The sequence below is a fragment of the Trichomycterus rosablanca genome, unplaced genomic scaffold (assembly GCF_030014385.1).
Source record: "Trichomycterus rosablanca isolate fTriRos1 unplaced genomic scaffold, fTriRos1.hap1 scaffold_168, whole genome shotgun sequence".
In the NCBI taxonomy this organism is placed as follows: Eukaryota; Metazoa; Chordata; class Actinopteri; order Siluriformes; family Trichomycteridae; genus Trichomycterus; species Trichomycterus rosablanca.
The window spans coordinates 45914-61516 of NW_026946996.1; the positions used below are offsets into that span (position 1 = coordinate 45914).

Below are 15603 nucleotides of genomic sequence, written 5' to 3' on the forward strand. Positions count from 1 at the left end.
GATATCAGCAGTAGTAGATCATGTTTATCTGGTTTAATATTGTTTAAGCGCTTATTATCGGCTGTTTTTCGTATGTTGGGCGGTTTTCCATGCATCTTGGCGGGCTTTGAAATGCGCAATCTGGCAACCCTGGCTGAAGCGTTCATTCATATTTTGGAGCGATGTGTGTTTGTATGCTAGAATATAAATAACATCTTTTACAAACTGCTGTCTATTTACATTGACATTTTCCCTTCTGTCTAAACCTTAAAATTGGGTTTGTAAAAGTAAGCGATACTGTGGATAATATATTTAATGAGCTAAACTAACTGAGAGAAGCGCTAACGGTGGTGGAAGAGTCTAAAAGGGTTTGGAACATAGTCGTATCATCATAGCAGTACAACACAGTTTTGTCCGTAGCATCCGAAAATATCCAGAAGCTAATATACAAAAAACGTTTATTTTAATAAACTTACCTTGTTAATAAAGTATGACCACAATTTCTAAACAAACACAGTATCCGCTGCTGCAGTCTCTACACAAACTTTTCTGCACTGAAATCACAAGGACACATTTTATGGATATTACGGTAATGCACTGAAAACTCGTCCTACAGTCATGCAAGCACATACAACAGTGTGTGAGTTTACACTAATCAACCATAACATTAAAACCACCTCCTTGTTTCTACACTCACTGTCTATTTTATCAGCTCCACTTACCATATAGGAGCACTTTGTAGTTCTACAATTACTGACTCTAGACTGCTCACTCTGTTCTTCAATGGTCAGGACCCCCACAGGACCACCACAGAGCAGGTATTATTTAGATAGTGGATGATTCTCAGCACTGAGAATCAAGGCAGTGGTTCATTATTCCTGGTTCAATCGATTAAGACTCCCATGAAGTCACCCAAATGTCAAAGCATCCCCACACAATCACACTTCCACCACCTGGTGGTATGATGGATGTTCTTATTGTTTCTTATTATGGAATACATTCATTCATTCACTGCCTGTTTTATCCTGGTAATGATCACTGTGAGTCTTTTTTTTTTTTAAATTCAAAAAGTAAATAAAAAAGATAACAATAATATCATTTCAGTTATATCAATAGCAGCGATCAAACTAAGAAATAAAACTCTGATGCATTTTAATATTGTAGCATTATAAGTTCATGCGTTTCTGTCAAAACAAAACAAAAAAGGTATGTAAATAAAACTGTTTAAGAGTAAATAGGGCGTTAATGACATGGTAACACTGACAGACTGGCCTAAAGATTAATGCTGCAACGAATTTCGCCTTAATTTTATCATTCCAGATTCCGAGTTGCTGCCAAATGATCATAAAGTTTCTGCACTGGAGAATGCAGGCATCGATCCCACTACCTCTCGCATGCTAAGCGAGTGCTCTACAATTTGAGTTAATTCCCCTTATGAAAACCCCACCTTTACTAATGTACTAACAGAGCGTTGATGCTGCATTATAAAGTCAGGGTGCAAGTGTTTAAGCTCAGACTCAGCTTTATAATCATTCTATTATATAATATAATATTAACTGTATTCATATTATTCAATCTTGTGGAGGATTGAATAGCCTACAACAATCACAAACTGGGTTTGAGTTCGTAACAAATAATCCAGTCAGTTAAAAAGCCAACAAGAAGGCTGTACCTAATACACTCATACCAGAGAAAACACACCCTAACACGCTAGTGCCGTTACAGTGCTAACAATGGTCCACCCAAAAACATTATTTGGTCAGTTGGAGATCTCATATGGGGCTCCCTTTCTATTGATATATGGTTTACAGCCTAGTGACAAAGTGTACAGTGCAGCAAATGGGTTACAGATTAAGGAGTTAGTACAAATCTCAATCCGTGTGGGGTGAGAGTGGTATTAATCATTTCATGGCTGAGCGGTCTAAGGCACTGTGCTCAGATCGCAGTCTCCCCTGGAGATGTGGGTTTGAATCCCACTTCTGACAGCACATACTTGATACAAATTTATGTCATTAACCCACTACCATACATAATAATGTGAAAAGATATAACAGTTCGTACAAATCTTAGTCCTAGTTAGTCTTAGTTTTCTATTACAAAAACTATCCTTTACCCTTTGTAAATTTTAATGGATAAACAGAGCATTGATGCTGCATTAAGTAGGAGTGCAACGTGTTTAATCTCACGTACTCCTTTCTATATTATGTGGTGCTTTTATATCATCACAGACTCAGTTTATTTAAAATGTTCATCCCAGCTTTTAGGACGAACTGAAAAAAATAATAACTGTCTTTGTACCACTGACAGACTGACTTAAGGGTTGATGCTGCATTTAAAGGGGATGTCGTGAGTTTCAGCTGTTCATCTTTTACAAAGCAGTTCACCAGATGAAAAAACAACAAAATGTCACGTACCGCTGCTTTAACCAAAAACATTTCAAAATTTAAAAATTACAAGTTATTGCGTTTGGCAATTTAAAAATCAAAAATTATTTTAAAAAAATCTTTAAAAAAATTTAAAAATGATTTGAGTGAAAATAGAGCATCATTGTAAGATTGTAAATTTTGATGCTGCGTTTCAGTGAGCATTGACGCAACAAGTTTCATATTACGTGATGCCTTAAATGATCATAATGATCCTGCACTGGAGAATACAGGCATCGATACCGCTACCTCTCACATGCTAAGCGAGCGCTCTACCATTTGAGCTAATTCCCCCTACTATGAACCTCCTTTACCCTTTGCAAATTGTAATGTACTGACAGAGCAGAGCGTTAATGCTGCATAACTGTCTTTGTACCACTGACAGACAGACTTAAGGGTTGATGCTGCTTTATGTAAGGGCCAAAATAGTGCAGTTCAAAAAGTCTCAGTCAGCCGACAGTGCCAACATGCAGCCATATTCGGGGATGAGATCTTTTATGAATGACTGCTTGGCCATCCTGACTTGCTTGCACGTTAACAATGCCAATTTTCCTCAACACCCCCACATGGCCTAAGATTTGAACTGCAAGCTGCTTGAGCTACAGCAACAAGGCGCCGAGGAACGAATATAGAGTTTTGCTCGAGTCCAATCATTAAGGCCAATTCCCAAACGGAAGTCAAAAACCTGGGTAAAAATCAGGAATCCTGACCGCTAGACCATATGGGAAACTGCAAGGCTCAGCACCGGCTGACGCCAGAATCAGCCACTTCATTCCGCTCTGCCAAGTCTTTGTCACCTTGACAAGACCTGCATTGTTGGATCTGGGGTACAGAGAACCATACACAAGGAGTTAAAGAGACAAAAAAAGAGAGAGAATAGAAACCTTCGAAGCACGGCATACGAAAAGACAGTGCCGTGACACAGATTCGAACCGGGGTTGCTGCAGCCACAACACAGAGTATTAACCACTATACGATCATGGCTTCCCAGCAGTCTGCCACTGGTGGCTCATGTCGGCTGCCCCCTGATAGACTGCAGTCATAGTTCCAACAGAAAAAGCTGCTTGAGCTACAGCAACAAGGCGCAGAGGAAGTAATGGGCAAAGTTTTGCTCAAGTCCAATCATAGAAGGCAATTCCCATACTGGGAGTCAAACCCAGGCCACCTGGGTGAAAACCAGGAAACCTGACCACTAGACCATATGGGAAACTGCAAAGCTCAGTATCGGCTGGTGCCAGCATCAGCCACTTCTTTCCGCTCTACCAAGTCTTTGTCACCTTGACAAGACCTGCATTGTTGGATCTGGGGTACAGAGAACCATACACAAGGAGTTAGAACAAGGTGAGAATAGAAACCTTCAAAGCACGGCATACGAAAAGACAGTGCCGTGACCCGGATTCGAACCTGGATTGCTGCGGCCACAACGCAGAGTACTAACCACTATACGATCACGGCTTCCCAGCAGTCTGCCACTGGTGGCTCATGTCGGTTGCTCCCTGATAGACTGCAGTCATAGTTCCAACAGCATCAGCCACTTCTTTCCGCTCTGACAAGTCTTTTTCACTTTGACAAGACCTCCATTGTTGGATGCATTGTTGGTGCTCCATACACAAGGAGTTAGAGAGACAAAAAAAAGGCATAAGGAAACCGAGCCAGCCAGGAGTCGAACCTAGAATCTTCTGATCCGTAGTCAGACGCGTTATCCATTGCGCCACTGGCCCCTGTTTGACTATGGTTCTGACTTTCCTGAAGCTCCAGCCTCATTTCGGTCTCTTGCCCGAGGAGAGAATAGAAACCTTTGAAGCACGGCATACAAAAAGACAGTGCCGTGACTTGGATTCGAACCGGGGTTGCTTTGGCCACAACGCAGAGTACTAACCACTACAGGTCTTTCTCAAAAAATTAGCATATTGTGATAAAGTTCATTATTTTCCATAATGTAATGATAAAAATTAAACTTTCATATATTTTAGATTCATTGCACACCAACTGAAATATTTCAGGTCTTTTATTGTTTTAATACTGATGATTTTGGCATACAGCTCATGAAAACCCAAAATTCCTATCTCAAAAAATTAGCATATTTCATCCGACCAATAAAAGAAAAGTGTTTTTAATACAAAAAAAGTCAACCTTCAAATAATTATGTTCAGTTATGCACTCAATACTTGGTCGGGAATCCTTTTGCAGAAATGACTGCTTCAATGCGGCGTGGCATGGAGGCAATCAGCCTGTGGCACTGCTGAGGTGTTATGGAGGCCCAGGATGCTTCGATAGCGGCCTTAAGCTCATCCAGAGTGTTGGGTCTTGTGTCTCTCAACTTTCTCTTCACAATATCCCACAGATTCTCTATGGGGTTCAGGTCAGGAGAGTTGGCAGGCCAATTGAGCACAGTAATACCATGGTCAGTAAACCATTCACCAGTGGTTTTGGCACTGTGAGCAGGTGCCAGGTCGTGCTGAAAAATGAAATCTTCATCTCCATAAAGCTTTTCAGCAGATGGAAGCATGAAGTGCTCCAAAATCTCCTGATAGCTAGCTGCATTGACCCTGCCCTTGATAAAACACAGTGGACCAACACCAGCAGCTGACATGGCACCCCAGACCATCACTGACTGTGGGTACTTGACACTGGACTTCAGGCATTTTGGCATTTCCTTCTCCCCAGTCTTCCTCCAGACTCTGGCACCTTGATTTCCGAAAACAGTACTTTGGACCACTGAGCAACAGTCCAGTGCTGCTTCTCTGTAGCCCAGGTCAGGCGCTTCTGCCGCTGTTTCTGGTTCAAAAGTGGCTTGACCTGGGGAATGCGGCACCTGTAGCCCATTTCCTGCACACGCCTGTGCACGGTGGCTCTGGATGTTTCTACTCCAGACTCAGTCCACTGCTTCCGCAGGTCCCCCAAGGTCTGGAATCGGCCCTTCTCCACAATCTTCCTCAGGGTCCGGTCACCTCTTCTCGTTGTGCAGCGTTTTCTGCCACACTTTTTCCTTCCCACAGACTTCCCACTGAGGTGCCTTGATACAGCACTCTGGGAACAGCCTATTCGTTCAGAAATTTCTTTCTGTGTCTTACCCTCTGCTTGAGGGTGTCAATGATGGCCTTCTGGACAGCAGTCAGGTCGGCAGTCTTACCCATGATTGCAGTTTTGAGTAATGAACCAGGCTGGGAGTTTTTAAAAGCCTCAGGAATCTTTTGCAGGTGTTTAGAGTTAATTCGTTGATTCAGATGATTAGGTTAATAGCTCGTTTAGAGAACCTTTTCATGATATGCTAATTTTTTGAGATAGGAATTTTGGGTTTTCATGAGCTGTATGCCAAAATCATCAGTATTAAAACAATAAAAGACCTGAAATATTTCAGTTGGTGTGCAATGAATGTAAAATATATGAAAGTTTAATTTTTATCATTACATTATGGAAAATAATGAACTTTATCACAATATGCTAATTTTTTTAGAAGGACCTGTATATGAGCATGGCTTCCCAATGCTCAGCCACTGCTCCCCAATGCTCAGCCACTGCTCCCTGATAGACTATAGTCACAGTTTCAACAGAACAAGCTGCTTGAGCTACAGCAACAAGGCAACGAGGAACTAATAGGCAAACAACGAGCACAACAGGGTTTGAGTTCTTAAAAAATAATAAATAATCTTAATAAATAATCCAGTCAGTTAAAAACCCAACAAGAAGGCTGTACCCAATACACTCATACCAGAGAAAACACACCCTAACATGCAAGTGCCGTTACAGTGCTAACAATGGTCCATCCAAAAACATTATTTGGTCAGTTGGAGTGCTCATATGGGGCTCCCTTTCTATTGATATATGGTTTACAGCCTAGTGACAAAGTGTACAGTGCAGCAAATGGGTTACACTCAGTACATTTACTGTACATAATAATGTGAAAAGTTCGTACAAATATTAGTCCGTGTGGGGCGAGGGTGGTGTCGATGGTACCCAAGCTAGTCAGGATGCGGTCTAACGAGCTGCGTTCAGGTCACAGTCTCTCATTGAGGCGTGGGTTTGAACTTCTGACTGCTAGTGCTTTATACAAACTTATGTCTTTAACCCTCTAACATACATAATAATGTAAAAAGATTCAGCAGTTCGTACAAATCTGTGGCCATGTGGGGGTGTTGAGGAAAATTGTCTTTCATAATGTGCGTTCAGGTCAGGATGGCCGAGTGGTCTAAGGTGCTGTGTTCAGGTCGCAGTCTCCCCTGGAGGCGTGGGTTCGAATCCCACTTCTGACAGCTCATGATTTATACACATCTACTTCTTTAGAGGACACAGTCATCAGGGAATACAGTTTTCATCAAAGGGTGAACATGGTCTGCAACAATGCTGAGGTAGGTGCTACGTGTCAAAGTAACATCCATATGGATGCCAGGACCCAGGCTTTTGATCACTGAAAATGTGAGAAACTGAATCATGTATTCATCCTGATCTTGCACTGTTTATTGTTGCAGCTCTGCTGGAGGGTTATTTTGTTTGTGTTTGTGGTGGTGGTGGTGGGGTCTTTGTTCCCATTTTGGTTTATTTAGTATATGATGTAATGTTTAGTATATGAGTCTGTGATGGTTCAAAAACAACGCATTATATAGAAAAGAGTACGTGAGATCAAAGACGTTGCACCCTCGTTTTATAATGCAGCATAGAATAGAAGAATAGAATAGAATCTTTATTGTCACTATACACAAGTACAATGCAATTTCGAGTGGCATCTCTCCAATAGAGTAGCAGCAGTAGAAGAAAGACAGTAGTAGTAATCACAAAAAAAAAAAAGAAAGAACAATAAAAATATGTGCACTTTTAAGTGAATTTACATTTTTGCTTTAAATATTAAATACTAACTGTGCCAATAATCCGTTGAGCTGTTTTCACTACGCGATGCAGATCCTTACACTCGGCGGCAGTGCAGCTTGAATACCACTCTGTGAAATTGCTGGTCAGAATACTTTCTATCAGACTCAGACTCAGCTTTATTGTCATTCAAAACCATGTACATGATTAGAACGAAATGCAGTTACTCAGGTCTCGGTGTGTGTAAACATAATAAAATATAAAATATAAATGGCAAGAGAAACTATGTTTAGTAAAAATAAAACTTAAGACTTAAAAACTAGAAGAGATAACTAAGATATGAATTTTAAATATTTACATTTACATTCAAGTATTGCACAGGAACTACAGCAGCTTTATGCAGATCTAAAGTGCACGATTCAGTATAGCAGCAGATAAAAGGCAGAACCAGGTCACAGGTGTTTAAGGTAACTGGTGAATAGACAGTACATGAGGGGTCATTCAGGCATGATGAAGCTGATTTCTTGGGTACTGGAACGATGGTGGAGGATTTGAGACACGTTGGGACAGCAGCTTGTTGGAGTGAGAGGTTGAATATGCTGGTAAACACCTCTGTAAGCTGGTCGGCACATGCTTTCAGCACCCGGCCGGGAACTCCATCTGGATCTGCTGCTTTGCTTGCATTGACTTTCCTCAGGGTGGTTCTCACCTGGTGGTGGTTTAGAACCAGTGTTGGTCCTCCAGTAGTTGGGTTGGTGAGTGGCGGGATGGGCGGAGCCACATTCTGAGTATATAAAAATATTAGTCCGTGTGGGGTGGGGATGGTGTTGAGGATGGTGTTGAGGATGACTCAGCTAGTCAGGATGGCCGAGCAGTCTAAGGCGCTGCATTCAGGTCGCAGTCTGCCCTGGAGGCGTGGGTTCGATACAGCTACAGGATGATCAAACCTGAGCTTGTGTCCCATGCCCAATCATGAGAATTGCCTGGTTATTTAAGTGGCGCAGCCCACGGGACTATGCAAGGCTAATCGTATACCTTGTTCATCCTCCTCCTGGAGGGTTGTGACCTGGGTTCTCTAATGGGATGGGGTGTGGGGGGAATTAGTGAGCGGGTCCTGTCGATGCTCTTTGAGCCCAGCAATGGTCCTTCCGCTTGATCCATATCCACTGGCTGCTTCTTTCGGCCGCTTCAGAGACTGATCTAATTGTTTGTCGTAGAGCCTGTCCATGGATGCCAAGTTCTTTCAGCAGCCTGATGGTGGAAGAAGCCACAAAACCTCTGCATCCCACTTCAACTGGATAGACTTTCGCGTTCCATCCTCGTTGCTGAGCATCTGCTGCCAGTTCTGTGTAGCGCAGTTTCTTGCGCTCATAGGCCTCTTCTGTTGAATTCTCCCATGGAACTGTGAGCTCTGTGATGTATACATACTTCAATGAAGGGGACCAGAGTACCAAGTCTGGCCTAAGGGTGGTGCACAACAGGGTTTGAGTTCTTAAAAAATAATAAATAATCCAGTCAGTTAAAAACCCAACAAGAAAACTGGACCTAATACACTCATACCAGAGAAAACACACCCTAACACGCTAGTGCCGTTACAGTGCTAACAATGGTCCACCCAAAAAACATTATTTGGTCAGTTGGAGTGCTCATATGGGGCTCCCTTTCTATTGATACATGGTTTACAGCGTAGTGACAAAGTGTACAGTGCAGCAAATGGGTTACAGTCAGTAAATTTACCAGACATAATAATTTGTGAAAAGATTAAGCAGTTTGTACAAATATTAGTCTGTGTGGGGTGGGAGTGGCGTCAACAGTGTCCAAGCTAGACAGAATGGTTTTAGCAGTCTAAGGCACTGTGACAGCTCATGCTTTACACAAATTTACGTCTTTAACCCTCTACCATACATAATAATGTGAAAAGATTAAGCAGTTTGTGCAAATCTTAGACCATGTGGGGTGAGGGTGGTATCAATGGTACCCCAGCTAGTCAGGATGGTCGAGCGGTCTAAGGCGCTGCGTTCAGGTCGCAGTCTTCCCTGAAGGCGTGGGTTCGAATCCCACTTCTGACAGCTCATGCTTTAAACAAATTTACATATTTAACCCTCTACCATACATAATAATGTGAAAAGATATGCCATTAATAATTTATAATCACTGATTTGTGAGATATCAGCAGTAGTAGGTCATGTTTAACTGGTTTAATATTCTTTAAGCGCTGATCATCGGCTGTTTTTCGTGAGTATGTTTGGGCGGTTTTCCATGCATTTTGGCGGGCTTTGAAATGCGCAATCTGGCAACCCTGGCTGAAGCGTTCATTCATTATTTTGGAGCGATGTATGTTTGTATGCTAGAATATAAATAACATCTTTTACAAATTGCTGTCAATTTACATTGACATTTTCCCTTCTGTCTAAACATTTTTGGAATTGGGTTTGTAAAAGTAAGCGATACTGTGGATAATATATTTAATGAGCTGAACTAACTGAGAGAAGCGCTAACGGTGGTGGAAGAGTCTAAAAGTGTTTGGAACATAGTCGTATCATCATAGCAGTACAACACAGTTTTGTCCGTAGCATCCGAAAATATCCAGAAGCTAATATACACAAACTTTTCTTTAAAAAATAAACTTACCTTGTTAATAAAGTATGACCTCAAAATCTAAACAAACACAGTATCCGCTGCTGCAGTCTCTACACAAACTTTTCTGCACTGAAATCTCAAGGACACATTTTATGGATATTACGGTAATGCACTGAAAACGCGTCCTACAGTCATGCAAGCACATACAGCAGTGTGTGAGTTTACACTAATCAACCATAACATTAAAACCACCTCCTTGTTTCTACACTCACTGTCTATTTTATCAGCTCCACTTACCATATAGGAGCACTTTGTAGTTCTACAATTATTGACATGACCACTACAGAGCAGGTATTATCTAGGTGGTGGATCATTCTCAGCACTGCAGTGACACTGACATGGTGTTGGTGTGTTAGTGTGTGTTGTGCTGGTATGAGTGGATCAGACACAGCAGCGCTGCTGGAGTTTTTAAATACCGTGTCCACTCACTGTCCACTCTATTAGACACTCTTACCTAGTTGGTCCACCTTGTAGAGACAGTCAGAAACGATCGCTCATCTATTGCTGCTGTTTGAGTTGGTCATCTTCTAGACCTTCATCAGTGGTCATAGGACACTTCCCACAGGGCGCTGTTGGCTGGATGTTTTTGGTTGGTGGACTATTCTCAGTCCAGCAGTGACAGTGAGGTGTTTAAAAACCTGCAGCGCTGCTATGTCTTATCCACTCATACCAGCACAACACAGGAGAGTCCTGACCATTGAAGAACAGCATAAAAGGGGGATAAAAAAGCATGTTGAGAAACAGATGGATTACAGTCAGTAATTGTAGAACTACAAAGTGCTTCTATATGGTGGAGCTGATAAAATGGACAGTGAGTGTGGAAACAAGGAGGTGGTTTTAATGTTATGGCTGATCGGTGTATACTCACCATGTATGCGTGGCTTTCCTCCGGATATGAAAACGTGCCAGTAGGTGTAATTGCTGCTCTAAATTGCACCTGTATGTGTGAGTGAGTGGATAAATTAGTGTGTGATGCTTTGCGATGGTTTGACGCGCCCTGTCCAGGGTGTATTTTTGTCTTGAGCCCCGTGTTCGTGACACTGGACCCACGCTTGCCCTGTAATGCTGAATATCAATACAGGCAAATGAAGCGCATTTAAAAAAGCTTTAAAGCATTCTTGAAAAATGATCAGGCCAACCTTTTTAAAAAGTAGATCCAGATGACCTGTTGACTAAAATAGTAGATCCCAAGCCACAGAAGTGTGGGCACCAGTTTTACATTGGCTACGTTTTAACAAGACGTACCAAGAATGGCCTGTAGATGGCGCACTGTAGTCGTTTTTAAAAGCAAGCCAATTATGCCACCGAACTTAATGTACAATACTTTATAATGTATCAATTGTAACAGTATCAAATAATAAAACATTATACAAAATTATAAGTTTATGCGTTTCTGTCAAAACAAAACAAAAAAGGTATGTAAACAAAACTGTTTGAGCGTAAATAGGGCGTTACTGACATTGTAACACGGACAGACTAGCCTTATGGTTAATGCTGCAACGAATTTTACCGTAATTTCATCTTTTCAGATTGCAAAATGATCATAATGTTTGTGTACTGGAGAATGTGGGCATCGATCCCACTACCTCTCGCATGCTAAGCGAGCGCTCTACCATTTGAGCTAATTCCCCTTACACAAAACTTTCTAGACCTTCATCAGTGGACATAGGACGCTTCCCACTGGGTGCTGATGGCTGGATGTTTTTGGTTGGTGGACTATTCTCAGTCTAGCAGCACTGCTGTGTCTTATCCAGTCATACCAGCACAACACACACTAACACACCACCACCTGAATTTCCTGCATAAATCTGTTCCATAAAATATTTTCTGCCTTACTCAGCCCTCTGCTTCCTTGTATAGAAATAGGCTAAAAACCGGGTGTAGTAAGTCCTGCTGTCCACAACAAAGGACATTGGATAAATGTTTTGTTGAGAAAGGGTTAAAATTGCTGTACATTTCTGTAATCTTTATAAACTGAAGTTACGACTCATATTGAACGAAACTGATCTCTTACTTTGCTTATTTCCATGAAATGTGAAATATGACATGGCAGCCATTTTTAAAAGAAAGTTCATGAGCTGCTTGCCACACACCCACAAATGTGACATTAATAAAAAGCTCAGTATGTACTCTATAAAATACAGTAGTACTCAAATGGATTGCATAAACGGTGCTTGAGTTAGAGATCTCGGACACATGTCAAGTCAAATTTATTTATATAGCGCTTTTTCCAATGAACATTGTCTCAAAGCAACTTTACAGAATCCAGGCCGAAGGGCGACTGTGGCAAGGAAAAACTCAGGAAGAAACCTTGAGAGGAACCAGACTCAGCAGGGACCCATCCTTCTTGGGTGGCCTGGAGGATACTTTAAATAAAAAGGATTTACACAAATCATACAAACACAAAATTAAATTGAACTGAAAGTTGTAACTAGCAAAAAAATAATGTAAGTTCTTCATTGTTCAGTCCAGTCTGTGATAAAGTCTGTTGTACATTCTGGACATTTTTGGTGCAAACACGCCAGGTGTCCGTCACATCTAGTAGGAGCAGCATTGTTGGCACTGCAGTCTTTAACCTCGAGAGGGTGAACAGGTTTCCGTCAGAACCACCTCGGGTTAAAACAACAGAAGATGTTGTTACAATGTGAAATCGTTAGGAGTAAAATATCAGAGAGTTTTACAGGTTTAGACTCCACCACCCCTAACTATTACAGCATAACTAGGTTTGCTTGTTTAGTTTGAAAAGACCAATCAACAGCCTGAGTAAATAAACATGTTTTCAATCTAGACTTGAACATAGAGACTGTGTCCGAGTTCTGACAGCGGATTTTCCTAAGTTTGAAGCAGATCTGTGATGGAAATGTTGTGTTTCAATAAACAATAAAAGTTATCAGGAGCAATTTCTTGGAAAGACTCCAAAAGGGGTTACCAAAAGTACAGTTGTTTTACATCAGGGGTGCCCAATACGTCGATCACGATCTTATAGTCAATCGCACAGTGCATCCCTAAGTAAAAACTGTCATTACCTCAACATGTCATTACCAACACATAACTTGTTGTGATGGTAAAGACACTTAGTGATGGTAATAACAGGTTATTAGTTTCACCATCACTATCTTATTAACTGTTTAATAATTAAAGCTAATTAAAGCTAAATAAGCATAATGGTTTTATTATACAAGGCAGCGCATTAATTTTCACTGATTAGTCAATATGGCCCACAAGATATCAGCAGAGATCCAGTAAAATATCAGTAATTACATGAAAAAGAAAAATTAAGCTTAAAGCAATATCACAACCTTCAAAATGGGAACAAAGGTGCATCATAAAGGGAATTTGCTCAAATGGCAGAGCGCTCGCTTAGCATGTGAGAGGTAGCGGGATCGATGCCCGCATTCTCCAGTGCAGATACCTTATGATTATTTAAGGGTATCATGTAATATGAAACTTGTTGCGGCATCGCTTAATGAAACGCGGCATCAAAAATTAGATCAGGATTTAAGTGAGTCTTTAAGGCAACAAAAAATATGTGGAAATTAATATCTAAAACTCAGCGCATTATTAGGCTACACATAAATATAGATTTAAACTGTCCTCTATTTACTACAGTCTGTTAGAAACAACTAGTTGGGGTGGAGAACATGTTGCACATACAGTGTGCTATTATTTCAAGCTTATCAAGTACATGATATTTCACTTAATAACATCTCACAAAGTACAAATTCTTCAACTTTCTGAATAAACCATGTAGTATGGGACATTACCTCTTACCTAATGCAGTAAGAAACAACTCGCCCGAACAGGGACTTGAACCCTGGACCCTCAGATTAAAAGTCTGATGCTCTACCGACTGAGCTACCCAGGCTTTAAAAATCCATGCTGTCTCTCTTGAAGGCGATTATATAAAGTTTTAAGTGAAGTATGTTGCTGCTTACACACACAAAGAAAAACATCTCGGGAGGAGAATTTTGCAGGTAGATTACAAACAGATTCCTTTCTTTCACCTTTTTCCTTTTTTCCTGTATCAATTGCACGATTGTTTTCCAGTCATTAAAATGTTATGTGCATTTATATGTGGCAAGAGAAAAAAAAATCCATAAAACTCAAACTGAGTTAGCAAAGAACCTTAAATTATACTAAAGGGTTCTTCAAGTAGAAACAGTTCTACCAAGAACACAAAAAGAACCCTTAAGAAACACTTCTTAGTGCTACATACATTAGTTGTATTCTAGAGGTCAGCATGCGATGAAACTGTGATAGAAACAGACATCGTTTTACTTTATACAACAGTTAGTTCCGACCTTACAATCTGATTGGTTGAGAAGCGTTTTAACCGTGCTGATATTCGTGATAACAGCACAGCCTTTTCACACCACAACTGTATTACTCCGCTGACGCGTTGCCAGTAACGACAAGCTTCATGCACACAAACGCGCACGCAGGCGACACAGACCTTTTTCCCGATCGCGTTTTAAATCCGTTATCTGATATACAATCTAGCGCACTGTGTAGGGAACATAAATCAGTTGTCTAATTTACTGTCTAGTGCACTATGTAGGGAACATAAATCCGTGATCTGATACACAATCTAGTGCACTATGTATGTACATTAATGTGTTTGTAACGCGAACAGTTAGTTTAATAGCCCAGTTAGCAGCTCCTAAAAGTTCTGTTATCACCAATATCCTTTGGTGTGTGCAAGAGGTTTTTTATTTTTATTTTTTCCTTCGGAGGTTCTTGCCTTTTTCTTCTTGTTGTTCTTACCTCCCTGAAATGAGTTTTTGCAACTTGGGATGTCTGCTTTGTAGTGTTAAACTTTATATTCGTTGTGGAACTACTTTTTGGCGGAAGGTATTGTCAATATTAAAGCATATTTATTATGAAATTCAGGGCTTCTTTGATTTATTTTCTTTCTTTATTTTGTAAAAACTGTTGTATAAAAGCAATAGAACACTTGAGGTCGTGTGTTATCGCGAATAACACGCGTGCCTGCGACCGAATCACAGCCGTGATGTTATTCGCGATAACACACTCCCTCTCGTGTTCTATTGCTTGAGTCTAACGCAATATTAACTGTATTCATATTATGCCATCTAGTGATCGATTTAATAGCCTACAACAAGCACAAACAGGGTTTGAGTTCTTAACAAATAATCCAGTCAGTTAAAAACCCAACAAGAAGGCTGTACCTAATACACTCATACCAGAGAAAACACACCCTAACATGCTAGTGCCGTTACAGTGCTAACAATGGTCCACCCAAAAACATTATTTGGTCAGTTGGAGATCTTATATGGGGCTCCCTTTCGATTGATATATGATTTACAACCTAGTGACAAAGTGTACAGTGCAGCAAATGGGTTACAGTCAGTACAATTACTATACATAATAATGTGAAAAGATTAAGCAGTTCGTACAAATATTAGTCCGTGTGGGGCGAGGGTGGTGTCGATGGTACCCAAGCTAGTCAGGATGAGGTCTAAAACGCTGAGTTCAGGTCACAGTGTCCCATGGAGGTGTGGGTTTGAATCCCACTTCTGACTGCTAGTGCTTTATACACATTATGTCTTTAACCCTCTAAGATACATAATAATGTGAAAAGATTCAGCGCTTTGTACAAATCTTTGGCCATGTGGGGGTGTTGTTGGTAATTGGCATAACGAACTTGCGAGCATGTCAGGATGGCTGAGCGGTCTAAGGCGCTGCGTTTAGGTTGCAGTCTCCCCTGGAGGCGTGGGTTCAAATCCCACTTCTGACA

The 15603-nt window shown here is 40.9% G+C and overlaps 6 non-coding genes across 6 annotated transcripts; 2 read left to right on the top strand and 4 right to left on the bottom strand.

Moving 5' to 3' along the window:
• Window positions 1-3537: 3537 nt before the first annotated feature.
• trnae-uuc (transfer RNA glutamic acid (anticodon UUC)) lies at window positions 3538-3609 on the bottom strand. Its single transcript has one exon. It is a non-coding gene; the product is annotated as a tRNA-Glu (tRNA).
• A 441-nt stretch (window positions 3610-4050) lies between these two features.
• trnar-acg (transfer RNA arginine (anticodon ACG)) lies at window positions 4051-4123 on the bottom strand. Its single transcript has one exon. It is a non-coding gene; the product is annotated as a tRNA-Arg (tRNA).
• A 2449-nt stretch (window positions 4124-6572) lies between these two features.
• trnal-cag (transfer RNA leucine (anticodon CAG)) lies at window positions 6573-6655 on the top strand. Its single transcript has one exon. It is a non-coding gene; the product is annotated as a tRNA-Leu (tRNA).
• Window positions 6656-11403: 4748 nt separating this feature from the next.
• trnaa-agc (transfer RNA alanine (anticodon AGC)) lies at window positions 11404-11476 on the bottom strand. Its single transcript has one exon. It is a non-coding gene; the product is annotated as a tRNA-Ala (tRNA).
• Window positions 11477-13637: 2161 nt separating this feature from the next.
• On the bottom strand, window positions 13638-13710 carry trnak-uuu (transfer RNA lysine (anticodon UUU)). The gene has a single exon. It is a non-coding gene; the product is annotated as a tRNA-Lys (tRNA).
• Window positions 13711-15520: 1810 nt separating this feature from the next.
• On the top strand, window positions 15521-15603 carry trnal-uag (transfer RNA leucine (anticodon UAG)). The gene has a single exon. It is a non-coding gene; the product is annotated as a tRNA-Leu (tRNA).